This window comes from Caloenas nicobarica, chromosome 5 (assembly GCF_036013445.1).
Source record: "Caloenas nicobarica isolate bCalNic1 chromosome 5, bCalNic1.hap1, whole genome shotgun sequence".
Lineage (NCBI taxonomy): Eukaryota > Metazoa > Chordata > Aves > Columbiformes > Columbidae > Caloenas > Caloenas nicobarica.
Genome location: NC_088249.1, coordinates 33,049,027 through 33,065,641, shown reverse-complemented (window position 1 = coordinate 33,065,641; position 16,615 = coordinate 33,049,027).

The following is a 16,615-nucleotide window of genomic DNA, read 5'->3' as shown; positions in this document are numbered from 1 at the left end:
TATCCTTTGCATAGTTACAATAAGGAAAAAGATGTTCTTATAAGGAACGTTAGAGATCATCTGATTCTGTTTTCTGATTCACCTTAATTTATCAGGTGTTTCATTGCCACAGAATATGCAGTGACAATGACAACAATAAAAGAAAAATCCAAGAGCTTTGAGACCTTGTTTCTCTATTTGCTTTCAATAATAATTCAGGCTTCATGTCAAAATAATGATAAGTATTCCCACAAAGATGAACTATTAGTGATGGGCCTTTGTTTCTTAGTTTCTTATCACATCAAAAAGCATAAGTCTTTAATTGTTTTATTAAATATTCATTTTGGTGGCTGTGAAAATATTAGAAACAAAAATATATTACATAAATTGGTTTATATCTTATGCTGTCTCAAGGCAAATCCAGCCACAAACCACATTCCCTCTTGATTAATATCTCAGTAGTGTTTACTACTCTTCAACTGCTAGTACAGTGTTTATTCTGTTCATTATACTGTTTCCTGTATCACTGTGGTGTTTATTGTTCTTCTGTGTATTTTTGACCTCTAATGTTTTAGCTGCAGCTCTGCTATTAAATTCACTCTTTTGTTAAATATGGATTCCATCCTGCTTGTATATTGCTGAATTTTTCAAAGCTTTAACATAAAACTATCCTAACGTTTATTGACAGCATGAAGTCAGAAGAGTTAAGTAGCCTTGGAAACAGCATTTGCTCTCCAGCTACAGAGACTTGCTTGGACAAACTGTTGCTGCTACCAGCTTTTCAGAAATACTCTACTGTCTCAGAACAGCAGTATGACTGTCAAGGTTTGATTGCAGGGTGACAATAAACCGTGGAAGATGTATTGTTAACCGCCCCTCCCCCTTCAGCCCCTCCCTCTCCCCGCTTCCCACTAAGGACAGGCGATTGGGAGGGAAAGAAGGACCGAGAGAAGAGAGTTGGAAAAATTAAAAATATTTCACGAATACTACTAATAAAAATAGAGAAAATAATACAAAATATACAAAACCAATCTTGAAAGTCCCGGCAGCTGCTCCGGCAGATGTAGGGCTGGCACCCAAAGTCCTGGACTGGACTCTGCAGCCAACCGGAGCTGGATTCAGTCTGTCACTTGGCCTCAGTCCACAGGGATAACTGGCAAGGTCCTCTCCTAATGTCGGCCTTAAGGAAAAGGGGCGAGACCCGCATGATCTCCCACTTTTATATGAAGTATCACACGAATGGGATGGAATACTCAATTGGTCAGTTTCAGTCACCTCCCTCAGTTCACTGCTCTCGCAGGACGTGCACCCATCCTTATCAAGGACCCTACATTCCATTGCTATGTCTACCAAAACATGTATCTAGCTTTCAGGAAAGCACAGTTAGTAAGAAGGCTTTAGGTGGCAAGAAAATTCACTAAAAGAGAAACTTGTTTTTAACAAAACCAGGACAATGACTCAGCCGTTGATGGCAAAATTAATGTTGTCTCCAGAAGGATACCCAATTATGGGCAGATTATGGCTCTGGATAATCCATACTTGAACAATAATATATTAAGGAGATAGGCTATTTGGAAAATGCTCTCATTTCCTCTGATGAAGAAGCCCCATAAATGCATTACAAAGATGAAGTTAACTATTGGGCTGATTCTTCCGGAGCTATTCTGTTGCCTGAGGCAGAAAACTCTTCTATGTCTATGCTGAGCATCCCAGAAATGGTAAAGTCCCAAAATAAGTAATGTATGAATTTATGGTATGCTGAATGTAAACGAGCCACACCAATTGAGTGGAGAAAAGAGAAAAATCTCTTAAAGACTGTCAAAGAGAAGTCCATTGCTTAGACCCAAATAGATTAAAGAGTCCTATGCTAGTACTTGTCAGTTGAACAGATCACTGATGCAGATCGACGTCAAAAAAACTAAATAGGGAGTATGATGTTTCCAAAGATAGAGAGAAGAATAATGCATATGTAGAACTGGTATACTAGTACATTAGTGGTAAAGGGAGCAACTGTATTTTCTAACTTAGATGGTGCCCAAATAGGAAGCCTGACTCTTTACTCTTTATAATCTTTACTCATTACTCATTACTTTTTAACCTCCTAGAGAGTTCAGGTATAGAAATTATATATCTATGACACTTAAGGTTAAATGGCAATTATTCCACATGAATGACAAAGTTAGAATAAAAAATAGTATCAGAAAAGAAGAAAAGGAATGAAAGAAAACAATATTTTGTGTGCAAGTCAAGAATTACATCCATGTCATAGGTATATACATTAGTTACACTATTTCATCTTTCAAATAATTTAGAAAGTCAGGTTATTGCCAGAAGTATCTAGAAACAAAACAACAAAAAAATCCACAACAACAACAAAAACCAAACACCACCGTGAAAAGTAGGACTTCAGTTTTGTAGGATATTTCATATTTGCTTTTCTTCTGAACCTATCTAGAACCAGTTACTATATTTCCTTTAAACCCATAAGTTACTGATATTTACAGTCACTCCAAGAAAACTATACTTTGTCCTGAGACTCATTGTTTCTGAAGCTAAGTCTATTAGCTACATGATTCAGAATAACAATGAGTTTTGAAGTTAAACTTCTGCTTATGTAAATCCCTTGATCATCTCCATTAGTCACACACTGTTTTGCCTCGCAGGGGGATTTTGCTGACCTAGGATCCTTCTGAGGGAAACTAAACCAGCAGCTCTACTCCAACAGCACTCTGGGCAGGCTCTATGTCAGGGCTGTGGGCTGCACTACCACAGGGTCTCCCTGGTGAACACAGCGATTTTCCCTTCCAATGAGCTTCAAACCATTTGTGCACCAAATATATTCGGTTCGGTAAGCAGACAAAATGTCATCTGATGCAAATTCCTCTAAACACATGTAATGGAGATGATTAACTGGTGTTGCACCAAATTGCTTGTGAATGTAGAAAGAGCTTGTTCCAGATCTGAGTGAAATTCCCAGGAATCCATGTAAACTCCACTGAAGCCCTTTCCTGTGTTAAGTGGTACGGTGTTGAACCCAAAATATTTCACATGAAACAAGTCAGCTTTTGCTGATTGACTGTATTCCCAAATGAGTGAGTCATAACAACTGCATTTTGGATTGCATCCCTATCCCTTTAAGTTCAGCACAGACTTTGTTTTTATGTCTTATGATTTGAAATATCATTTTTAAAATACATTTTAGGTAGTACTATTTTATACTGTTTTCACCTACTTATCTATTTGCTGTAAATACACGTTTAGGTGATAACTGGTAAAGATTTAAACATACGTTTATCCAGATTGGATTTCAACTTCTCTCTCAGTTGCTAACACCTTTTTACTAGTGACCTCTTCCAGCAGATGTCATTATGTTGTAAGCAGCAAACAGAAATCAGGCGAAGCCTTTACTGCAGAACAGGAGCATCAGAAAATGCTTAGTGCTCTTACTAATTGAATATGTGCGTATGGAGGGTATTGCATAGTAAACAAAAACGTTGTGTAATCTCTTATTTTTCACACCCTTTCTCAAAATATATTCAAACCACATTTTCAAACCCTGCAAGAACAAAATGAAGAATTCTAAAATGCAAAATTACTTCTACATTAAAAGTGTGTGTTTGAGCTCCCACTAGGTATGTAATTATTTCCTTATGTTATTCATATGGGATTGTCTTCAATGTTACTAAAATATGACACTGCTGAGATGGAGCACAGCTTATGCTTTCTAATACAGAAAAACGTATTAAACTTTTCCAAACAGAAAGACAACCTACCCCAAATTTCAGGACTATGCGAATTAGTCAGATTCAGATGGAATAGCAAGCTTGAAAATTTCTGTTATTTCTGAAGTAAGCTAGGATATTAATCAAATGCAAGTAGTGTGGGCCATATCATCAGATGCTGTGACATCTGAAAACCAGTGGTCCAAATTCTCACTTATTCAATATGTGAGGTGGTTCTAATCCACAGACGTGTCATGATTCAGGAATGGAAATTGTTTTTCCTGGGACATAAAAATTTTTCTGCCCCTCTGTTAGTAGATCTCAGAGATGACTGTATGATTTCACCTCAGAGATTATTATATGCTTTCTATAATGCTCAATGACCCACTGAGCATCCGCAATTGCCAAACAAATCCCGGAATATTAAAGTATCCCAAATCAGGACTAAAGCACTTCGACACAAAATTATTTGAACTACAGTGATACAACGGTGGTGTGAGCAGATGAGGGTGCCCTTCACAGTGAAGGCAATAACACCTAGGAGAGAAGCAACATTAACAGGAGGGAATGGAAAACACCACTGCCATCCTAAGTTAAGCCATTGCTGTTTGTGAACATACAGCCAGACACTGCCTAACCATTACTAGCAGTCGTTATATTGTAGTAGCACTCTTTGATGTTGGTCAGAGATTAGGATCCCCATCGTCAAAGTGTGTGAAAACAGAAGCTGGAGGAAGCTGAAGTCCAAGTGAGTAGCTGCTGTGCCAAATAATGATTTCGCGGAATGAGCAGGCTTCCTCCACAGCAGTTCTCAGCTTTCCAAACCCCAGAAAAAAAGAGGGATGTTACAGTCACTTAAACAATTACCAAGAATTACTCCATGCCACAGGCACATACAACACACTTCACGTATCATAGCACAATCTATGTAAGTACCAACACTATTTTCTGCAGTTCTCTTGAACACATTATTTAAAAGATCACAAAATTATTTTTAACCTCGAAAGGTAGGTTCTGTGATTTTTAAGAATATATGATGGTATTATTTGATCCCCTTCTCAAGTGAAAAATGGAATACACCATTAAGCGTGTGCCCTTGTCTAATGATGGACTTTTTGTTTCCTTATCCTCTGTTTTGGAGACTTGTTGGCTTTTAATGCCAGCAGGTTATATATACGCATATATATATATATATGTCAACACCTTTTTTATACTCTTATTGTAAAACATCAGAAAGCCTTAAAAGAGTGATATCTACACACTTAACTGCAGTAATGTTCAATCTGTCCTAGAAGTGCCCCTGGGAATCACCTGAAGATCAAACACTAATGCATAATAGAGGTTGAGCTGAGTGAGAGATAAGTCACACAACAGAAAGAGAATGTGGACTCTGCTCTTGACTTTCACCATCTGTGACATGATACCTGAATCTCAGAACTTCCATTCCTTTCCCACATGGAGACAAACATGTTAGCTTAAATGACACTTTGTGATTCAGCAATGGTTTTAACCTGCTTGGCTTCTGCTGAAACCACGCAGCAGTGCGTGTAGAACCAGACAGCATGGCTCAGATGGACTGTGATACCTAACAGCTGAGAAAGACTGAATTCCTGAAAATTCCTCCCAGTTATGAGCTTCATCTAGATAGAGAGGCTAAATGTGAAAATACAGGCTATACACAAATGAGGAGGTGCAGGGATAGAACTAGCATGTGCTGACACACCTGGTGAGAACGCAGTAACGACACATTGGTCAGCACGCTGTTTGAAGTGGAGAACAGATCTCAGCTGACAAAAACATTGCCGCATAATCTCTAATCACTATTTACTTTTTTTTTTTTTTTAGTTTTTGTAAGATTCAGGAGGATGATGCATCGTATCACCATTCCACACTCCTTTTACTGAAAACCTGATATCAGTCATACTCTCTAAGTAGAGAATAAAAAAGCTTTTCATAAGCAGATGACTCTTCTGGTGTTCAGGTAAAAATGCAGAAGTGTTAGATCTCTTTCTCTATGAGAAGGGAAGGTTGGAAACAATTACCAGCATAACGACTCAACTGAAATCAAATTATACCCAAACACCTAGCAGTTTTCAGTGCGGAAAATATTATCAGATAAAGATTACTATAATTCACCAAAGGTTTGGAAACATTTTCTTACGAAAAGAAAATTGTTTATATGCAATTAAGATCTTCAGACACACCAGCAGAGCTGTAAAATTTTGTTCCAGAGGGTCAGTAACACCATGAATTCAATTAATCCTCTCAAACTATTCTTACATTATTAGAAAGGTATTCTTGACAATGAGGAAAGTGTGATACCATCAGAGTTAGTGATGGAAAACAGTGGCTTTCTGGTGAGTTTTCTTCATTTTTTCTGTATAATATAAAGAATGTTTACAGTTTTTTCTGCAGCCTTTAAATTATTGCTCTGAAGTCCTTTCTTCCAGTTTAAGATAAGGTATACATATTAAATAACACTAAAATTTATCTGTCCAGCCTTTTCCCTTTTCTTGCAGCTTGTTTTCAAGGTATGCCTTTAGAATCACTTTATCAGTAACACGGGATAATGTCTAACAGAATATGCATTAACTCAGCCTTAGGTGATTGAACGTATTGTATGCATACAGAACATGTACAGGAGTGTTTTCAGCTTTGAGCACATCGGGATGCTTGCTGCTGGTGTGTGTGTATTTCACCCATACACCTTGAACATTCTCCCCCCACTAAGAGAAATCACGCACCATGCTTCATAGCCAGCAAATAAGGGAGTACTCAAAATAGCATAATTTTAATTTCACAGCATAGATTTTAAGTCCCATTTGCAATGATGGCGGTGCACACTTAATACTCCCAGAGAGTTATAACACAATGTCTCCCAAAAATCCTTCGCTCTTTTAATTTTTAGCTGGCATGCATTAGTAAATAAGTCAGAATGCTTGTGCCTTTTCTTCACCGATATGCATACAAAATGAATACTCTGCCTGCCAATATTGTAAAGTGATTTTCATTGTGTGTTTTATGGAACTGTTAGATATGTTGGATGAAATCATGGTCTCCTTTGAAGTTAAGGAGAGCATTACTGTTGACTTAATGAGACTGAGATTTCTTTTATGTTCAAAGTTAGGCAATGTTTTTCACTTTCTTTTTTATTTAAACATACCTCAGAAAGTTAAAAAGTAAATCAGTACTTTTCAGTGTTATATCCACAACATCTAAAAGCCTGAAAATGTCAGTAATTCAAAAATCCCCATAAATGGCTTTGAATGTCAGACACAAACTTAGGTAGAATTTGTATGAAGTCAGAAATATATTAAACAAAGTGCTTCTTAATGGCAGCAAGTCTGAGTTGGATTAACAAACTCTTATAAAAAGGCTCTACAGAATTTATTTAAAATTACAATCTATCTTTTTATAACTTTCTTACCCCCATGAAATAAAAAATGAAACTGGATTTATGATAAAATATTATGCCAAATAATTAAAAAATAAATAGACAAAAAGGTCCAGTTCTTTAGTAAAGACTATCAACTTCTAGATTAATTTCTAAGGAAGTTGATTCAATGTCTGTAGACTCCTACTGGCTGAATATCTGTTATTTATTCTGTATAGCATTTCCATAGGGTATATGAGATCATATATATGAGCTATAAGAAATATCCCATACTGAGTTATAGCTGTTGAGAACTAAAACTTATAAATACCTTACATATAAGGGTAACGTTTTTTGAGAAACCACTTCACATTTCAGGATATTTTAGTGGGTCTTTGTGCTATGAACATATTTAGACACATTCAGAGGTCACTTTTCAACAGCTATTTTCTTGAATGGAAGTTGAAAAGTATTTCTTTAAGTAGAAGTTTATCTGGTTTTAAGAAACAAGAGTATGTGGACACTGTCAGTTCAGACCCAGACCCTAAAGAAATATCAATTAAGCATTTTTTTATTAAAAAAACAGGATTACGTAGGTTAATGTCCTTTACATTTCTTATTGTGCTTTAGTATCTGGAAGAAAAGGTCATGGCTGATCTTACAATAATTACACAAGGCTGGAAGATGGTAGAACAAATATTTGACACTTCGGCACAATGTTTTTCCTCATTATTAAATGGGTACTACAAAAGCATGTAGAAATCTAGCAATCTGATGCTCAGTAATAAAAATCTGCAATAGCCAATCTGAGAGCCCTGAATTCCTAAAATGTCTACTGACATCTAGCAAACACATTGCTATAGTAAAACAGACAACTTTCAGGATGCCTTGGTCAAGTGTTTTTCCAGAGGCAAGCTTTCCTGAGCAGATGGCTACTAACAACCAGCTGATAGCCAGCCATTACTAGGATGGAGAATCTGTGCTTGAGTGCTTGTGGAGTTCTTTCTGTCAGATATTCCATGTTCAAAGGATCAAACCATATTCTCAGTTCAGATTAATTTTAGATAAAACATAATGAACAAGGAATGTCTCAGAGAAAGAGGAGAAATGTGAGTCTAAATCCCTGAAGTCCCAATCTTGTACTGCCTCAGAGCACCAAAGATGGAAAAATATTAAGTTATTGCGTTACTCAAAAATCAAAAGGCTTGAAAGATTGAGATTAGGTTATATAATAAATACGCAAAAAATGAATTAGAAATGTTAATTTAACATACACTGAGCATACTCAACCTTTGCTTTTACTTTACATCAGATCACTTTCCCCCATTTTTAATGTTTTGTCCATTTACACTGTGAATTACACTGAACAGAAAAGCAGAAATACTCTTATATCTATATAATGTATAATCAAGACACATCTCACTTATGAAAAGAGAATTAAATGGAGTCCTAAACCCAGGCCAGAACTACAGCTTATAACTTTAGAGTTGTAGCTATGGATAAGTAAAAAAAGGGAGCGATGGACTTCTTCGGTTTTCCTTCCACATAGATTTTGGCACTCAGGATTAATGCCTAACCATAATGATCTCCATTACAGTCCTGTGTAGCATTTCTAATACATGACCACTCCACTGACTCAAAGAATTCTACTTCACTTCTTTTTGGACCTTGCAAACCAATACACGTGTTTCTTTCCTTTTTTCTTTTCCTTCTCACTCCCTGAAACCAAGTCTTTCCAGTTTAATACTTTTGAGTCATCTCACAGATTTTGTTTCTATATTTTAAATAAAAATTGAACAATTTTGACAGTTTGTTTTCTTAAACATGTATCTGTAGGAACCGTGGAGCCATGTACTGTATTATAGGTAGCCAGAATAATTACATAATGACTTCCAAACAGCGTTCAAGTTGCTTTACTTATTGTAATAAGAAAGAACAAAAGATTTTTAAAAGCAGGATGTGTCGGCCTTTATCAAGGTCCCTTACATGGAGCTACAGAGAACGGGAATAGGTACAATCAATTTATCATGAAAGAATCTCGCTCTGCAGTATACAGAGTGTAGAGAATTTCTTCAGTATGCAGCAGTATAATGAAGCAGTGAGAGACAGAGATTATGCTTTCAGTTTTATTCATATTATGCATAAGAATTCAGAATTCGTTCTTTGGAGGATAAGCATCCTAAATCACCTGTAAAACATTTGCCTTATCTTTCAACATTAAAGCAGTGGTAGAAGTACTGCTGACTTCTAAGAAAAAATTAACAAGCTTAGGAAATCAGTTTAACATGCTGCAAGTCTTCCAGTGAAATGTTAACTTTTTATATACAGAAGTGCTTGTGAGCACTTAGGCCTAGAAAAGCAAACCCACCTCCCCCTCCTTACACCAAATTTTTTTTTATTTTTTAGAACTGAGTAGAAAATATGTAGAAGAAAATGCAACTATATATACTTCTGACAGCTCAAATGATACATAAATATAAGGGCTGACAAGGGTTGGTTTGTCATTGTAGTTCACTTCGATCAACTCTACATGGTTCTGTAGGACAATGAAATTCAATGCACTTATAATTTCCAAAAAAGTGAGCTCAGATTCTTTTAAAAGCATTTCTATGTGAAAACGGATCATTTACATGCCAAAAGCACTTTTAATGTGACATATTTAGCACATGTATTATTGAGAACGAAAGCTGCTTGAACTTAGTGAATTTTAAAGTCTATAAAATGGCACCCTACTGAGCAGAAAGGTAGCTGTTCAGTGAATTTCCCGGTTATGTGATTATTTTGAATAATAGACTTGTACATAACTTTTTACAAAATTAAAGGTATGACATTTGCTTTAGTTCAGTCCTGTAAATTGCATTTTAGAACATAAAGAATGGGCTGATGTATGAATTTGTTGTTCCTTCAAGCAATTTTGCTGATTTTTAAGGAACAGTTTTATGTTTCATCTATTGAGTAACACATCAAACAGTTATCTTAGTAGGCTTAATGAGTATTCATGTATAACTTAACACATATGAGGAACAGTCAGGAACCTCAAAAATAAAAGTATTGTGAATTACCTTGGTTATCTGGGACTCATCCAGACTCTGATGCAAGACGATGACTAATTTGACGAAAAGTCCTAACACTTATGAATCTTAATTAAGAGAAGCATCTGGAAGTATAGAAACATAACAAATTCATTTAATTTGGCTCAGGATCTCTTTGACTTGATTAAATATAGTGTACACTTCACTGCCATGGAATTTAACAGTGCTACCTGTTCCCACACAAAGAGGAACTAGCAGGAGAATAAGCTGTATCTTGGAATTTTTTTTTTTGCTATCAGGGATAACATAAGCAACAAAGAGCCTCCATGTGTGAGAGATATATATATATATATATATAAAAGCATTATATTTTTTCTGATTAGGCTTTCGACAAAGGGCAAAGGTTGCAATAGTTGCACATGAGCTATCTTCAGTTGAAAAACACCCTCCATAACAATGGTGCTGTACCTACTGGCATTGCTGTCATGTTGGCCACTGGTAAAAACTCATCTGGCACCAGTGAGCTACATGATTTTGATCACCAGAGACCAAAAAGGTTCATTGTGATTACCTATATCATGGCAGAGCACATAGCCTCGGTTAAAGCTGAAGAGACAATTTGCAGTTAAGTGTAGGCTTAGGAGCTTTGTGGAATTCAGGTCTATGAAAAAGAATTCAGAGGATGAAATGACCATGTGGGAAAGATATTCAAGAGACTTTCTGATTTTAACTTTTGTTCACACTACGCGTATAGCAATTCATAGGTGCTTGCAAAGAGTACAAGTTAACTCTTTCTTTCAGGGATCACTGTTCTTTAAACCTAAACACCAATACCAAACAAATACACACTATAAACTGACTTCACTTCGAGAGATTAAGGCAGAGAGCAAGTCTCTTGTGATATGCAAAACCCCCTGCCCTCAATATTAAAAAGCTTCCTCTACCAACACAAACACAACATGTGAATATTTCTCACTCTTTTAAACAATTTGTGGGCTAGGAAAGGGAACAGTAAGACTAACCTGGAAAAGAATATTCAAATAGTCGTTTGCGTAACCTGCCTTCTCCCTCCCTGGCCTTTTTCTATTAAACAGATTGCTTTCAGAAAAGATATTCAGAGGTATAAGATCAAAATGACAGTATTTGATATTACAGATGACACATGATCCTTAACTTGATCACTTCCTGCTCTTCTACATTTCATTCCATTATTGATGAGAATTACATTTTTTCTTGACTTCAAACCTCGTGTAAAAACAGACTGCTATGACAAACACAACAGAAAACGAGAAATAAAGTATCAGGGACCAAATGAACCCAAAAATTTATCATAAAGGGAACAAAACTCTCTGCTAGGTATGGAAACTGCCTGAAAATTTCAGGGAATTCAGAGGTCCTGATGATAGGCTGCAGCCTGTTGGTTAGTGTGCCCCTGGAAAGGGCAAAGGGCATAAACAGCGGATGGGATAGGTCACTTCTTGAATCCCTACCCACAGGAGTGTAGGTGCTTTGCCAAATGTATGTGTATTTTCCCTTAGTTCATAGCCCAGAATGATGCACTGCAGATTAAATAAAACAAACAAATTAATTGCAAAGAATCTTGCTTCCTTGACATATTTTCAAGTGTGTAATTTTTTTTTTTTAAATAATAGATGTTCAAAATGTGGTAAGTGTGGCAGTTAAACAAAAGTAGGAGCTTAAAACTGTTCCATGTTCACTTCTGAAACATAACATTTTGAAGGCTTACTCAGATCACTATGTATTCTTTATGTCCTGTAGTAATCCAACAGTTACTAATCTAGACCAATGTATGTTAGTGGGGGGAAAAAAGGGTTGCTTTTAGCAGACATGCTGCAAGGTTTTAATTTGTAGCTGATAATTTGCTACTGGAAGCTTACCCTGATTAGTCTTCTTATGGCACTAACAGTTTTTGAGGTAGTGTGAATTACCTACTGTGTATGTTTTTACCACCCATTCAGGGATGAAAATGAGTTACAACCTAGGCCTCAATTAAAGCCTGAAATAAGAAAACCTAAAAGTTCTTTTATGTCCTCACTTCTAAAGAATAGAATTAGTTGCTTCTGATATTATTGGAATTGTAATTCACACTCCTGGAAATCCAGCAATGGATCTTTCAACCCTTTTCAATGAAGCACATTTCAGCTGTTACCCAATTATGCTGCCTTTGCTCCAAGTCAAATCATCATCCAACAGCTGAGAATTGAAACAGACTCCATTTGTGAAAATGAATGGTGTATTTATCTGGTAATGCAGAATGTTTTTAAGTGTTACTCTAGCTGTTGTGTAGAAATTAGGATGTTATTGCTTGTTTTATTAATTCCCATTTCTGTGAAACTGATTTGTAGGTTAGTTTCATCAGAGTGATATGGTAGGCTTTTCTATCAGCACTATATGCAAACCATGCCATTGGCATTACAATGAGCAATGTATTGCCCATAATCTAAGCAACTAGCTTAAAATAAAGAACTCATCATGGGAATAATTATTTCTCAAAGAGGAATCCATGTGACACTTTCTGTACAATGGTGCTTAGTAGTCCACTAATCTTAACCGATCACCTTCCCACGTAATGATGGAAACTATATGGAACTAATAAATACAAATGACAGAAAGTAATATTCCCCTTACCTAGCTTTCCCTGTTTTTTCTTAACACTGTGCAAATATTGTTAACCTATGTTTGGGGCATATTGTAATAAATAGCCAGATACAAAGCATTCTTCTCTACCACCCAGCAATCTACTATGGCAATTTTCTCAGTTTGCCACAATAGCGTAGAATCTTATTTTAGGTTCATTAATAATATTTTTAAGGAAGGGAAAAGTGAGAGAAATCATAACGGTAAATATCTTTACAATTATTTTATTCTGTCACTATTCACATGTTCCCATAGATGATGTGAAACAATGTAACAACAAACAGTAGCACAACTAGTAGGTGTTGAGGATTGAAGCTGGGAGACAGGGCATTTTTCATTAAAATGAAGATTTCTATACTGAAATAAGTTCTCCTACCACTTCTATGAATATGCTGTTAAGAGTGGAGGAAGAGAAGGAACACGTAAGCAAAGCAAAGCTACTGCACTGAGTGGCAATTGTCAACTTCTCTGCTTCGTGTTAAGATGTTTTTTCCCTACAATAATTTTAAAGGACCTTACCCAGATTACATAGAAACCTATTGGGTTTAATCCTCGTTAAATTAAATAAGTCTTTCGCAAGCAGAAAAAACTTCCCAATATAGATTTTTCTCTCTCCTCTACATACATTAGCATTTCTGCTTATTCTTCTCTGTTTTGGTGGTAAACGGACTTACTTAGACTTCCTTTGTCTTTTATACCTTGTTACCCTCCCACAGCAGATTTTGTCATGCAGTCACTCTCCAGTTCTTTTTTAAACAGTAAAAGTAACATTTAGAATAATGAACTTAATCTAATTCTATTCTTATCATACAAAGGGTCAGATTCTCAGCTGCTATAAACTTGTGTATCTGCTCTGATGCTAGTACATCTGATTTGTGCAACTTGACAGAATCATAGAATGTCCTGAGTTGGAAGGGACCTAAAGAGATCACCAAGTCCAGCTCCTATCCCTGCATATGACAACCCTACAGTCATGCCATGTGTCTGAGGGCGTTGTCCAGTCTCTTCTTGAACACCGTCAGGCTTGGGGCCATGACTACCTCCTTGGGGAGCCTGTTCCAGTGCTCCACAACCCTCTGGGTGAAGAACCTTTTCCCAGCGTCCAACATCTTCCTGCCATTCCCTCAGGTTCTGTCTTTGGTTGCCAGAGAGAAGAGATCAGCACCTGCCCCACCTCCTCCCCTTTTGAGGAAGCTGTAGCCACCATGAAGTCTCCTCTCTGTCTCCTCCAGGCTGAACAAACCAAGTGACTGTAGCCGCTCCTCATACAGCTTCCCTTCCAAAACCTTCACCAACGTTGTAGCCCTCTTCTGGACACTCTCCAGTAGCTTTATATCTTTTTTATACTGTGGCTCCCAGACCTGCACACAGTGCTCCAGGTGAGACCACACCAGTGCAGAGCAGAGTGGGACAATCACCTCCCTCGCCCAGCTGGCAATGCTGTGCTTGATGCACCCCAGGATACTGTTGGCCCTCTTGGCTGCCAGGGCACACTGTTGGCTCACGTTCAACTTGCCGTTGACCAGAACCCCCATATCTCTCTTTGTGGGGCTGCTCTCCAGCATCTCCTCCCCTAGTCTGTATGTACAGCCAGGGTTGCTGTGTCCCAGGTGGAAAATCCAGCACCTGCCCTTGTTAAACTTCATGCAGTTGGTGATTGCCCAGTTCTCCCATTTGTCCAGATCCCTCTGCAGGGCCTCTCTGCCCTCAAGAGTGTCAACAATTCCTCCCGAAACATTTAAATTCTATGGCTATTTTGTCCTAGATTCGTCAGACCTTACTTTGGGCATCTAATTTAAGTGCACACACATCCTGTGTTTCCTCTAGCATCTAGCTATCACTCTGTGGAGACTCTCTCTCAACTGAAAGCTGTGATGCTTCCAGCATGAAGGGAACCTCAATGAATTGCCAACACTAGGAATAAATTTGAACTTTTTCTGTTTGTTTTTCAGAGTTGAGATCACAGCATTGTAGACACCAAGCTTCTCCAAGAGGGTACAGTGTTAAAAGAATGACAACTAACTAGTAAGAATGATGCCTTTGTCTGCTGATGGCCACAGAAACACTATGCTAACACATCATTGCCACTCATTGTTTTGGACGCACAACTAGCAAGTTGTGAAGAATGAACACCCAACAACAGGTGTGCTTGTTCATACCTGCATTTTCCCCATAAAAATGCAGGAATTCATTACATTCTCTGCCATTCTGTATTCCCTGTTATACTGTACTCACCACAGCAGTCCCTGAATGTCTATTAAGTGGTGTTTTCTACTGTGTATTAAGACACATGACTAACATTTGTTCCGTGTTTGTTTTGTACCACTTACAAGTGAGGAAAATCAAGTATTTTTTTAAGCCATAGTGTGTTTTGCAATTTTTTCCATTTCCCAAAAATTGCAAATAAGAGGCCCTAGTACAAGTGAATTTAACAACTTCATAAGTTTTAGACTTTAATTACGTCTTCAGATGCACTCAATATTCAGTCAGTTGTAATAAAAAATATAAAAATAATGATGATGTGTATACATTCCAACAGCAACAAAATCTAGAAGGTTCAAAAATAATTCTTTACTATACAAGTAGAGCTTTCTTTTTTCTATTAGGGTGTAAGAAGGTTTGTTTCTATACACTTGGAAATCGAAAGTGTTGGAGGATGTACTAGATCTGAAAGGAAAGAACCTGTTCCTTGTATTAAAATAAATATTCCCTGGTTTGATTAAAAAGTATGGATCTGCTTGAGAAGAAACTGCTACTAGAAACAGGAAAATTATAGAACATTTATTTTAGAAAGTCCTATTAATAGAAAACTAAAATGCCTCAGCTCACAATGCCTGCTCGCAAGACCATATGGAACACACCTGCATCACGTATCTTACAACGTGCGCTCAAGAGATTAAGTGTCAGGCTAAGTCTATAATTTTTTCTCAGTACTGCGCACTGGGTCCTGCCGCACACAAACTTGGTAAGTACAATAATAAGCAACTATCTTGTGCAACACAAAATCCAGTTTGTATAGTGCTTTGAAACGTCAAGACATTTCAAAGTAATTTACCAGAGATATACAATAATTGAATAATACATTCTGCAGCTCCAAGCTAATGACAGTAAGTAAAGGGAAAAGGAGTCTTCTCCACTATCAAGGTAGGGAATCTTTCTGTTCCTTAATCTTTTCCTCTCCTGGGGCTGTCAATTGTTCAAAATGGCTTGAAATTATGGATTTTTTTTCTCATGGACTACAATTTGCTCAGGGACTATTCAAGTAAACAAAGTCATTCAATTTATGATCTTGTTGCCTCATTCCCTACTATATTTACAATGCATTTTCTGTAATTGTTACAATATTGATCAACGAGTGTTTTGTAAATATTCAATAGAGTGGTGGTGTGGTCTTTGTGTGGAAAAAGTCAGATGATGGCAGTTCACATTTATTTTACACACAAAAAGATCCGTGCAACGTTTTTACTTTGATCAAATCATACTTTTGATCCATTTTGCATATTCTGAAAACAAAAAAAAAAAACAACAGAGCCTACAACCTGACAAACACCACAAGCTGAATATAACTGGAGTTGTGGCTCTATGGAAGTCAGTGAGAGATTTACTATTCATTTCGGTGCTGCAAGCATTGTACTTTGAAAGTTATAACGTACATAGTTCCCAAAGAGTATAAAAGACATTTCTGTTGAAATAGAAGCTAAACAAAATCAGACTCTTTTAAGGGCCATGTTCTGTTCTACTATATTAACATGGAAAAAAAAGAGCTCAAGGGGGTGAAGATCAGTATCCTGCAAACATGATGTTTGCTTCATGCATTTAGTACTCTGTAGGTTATCTGTGATGGATATGAT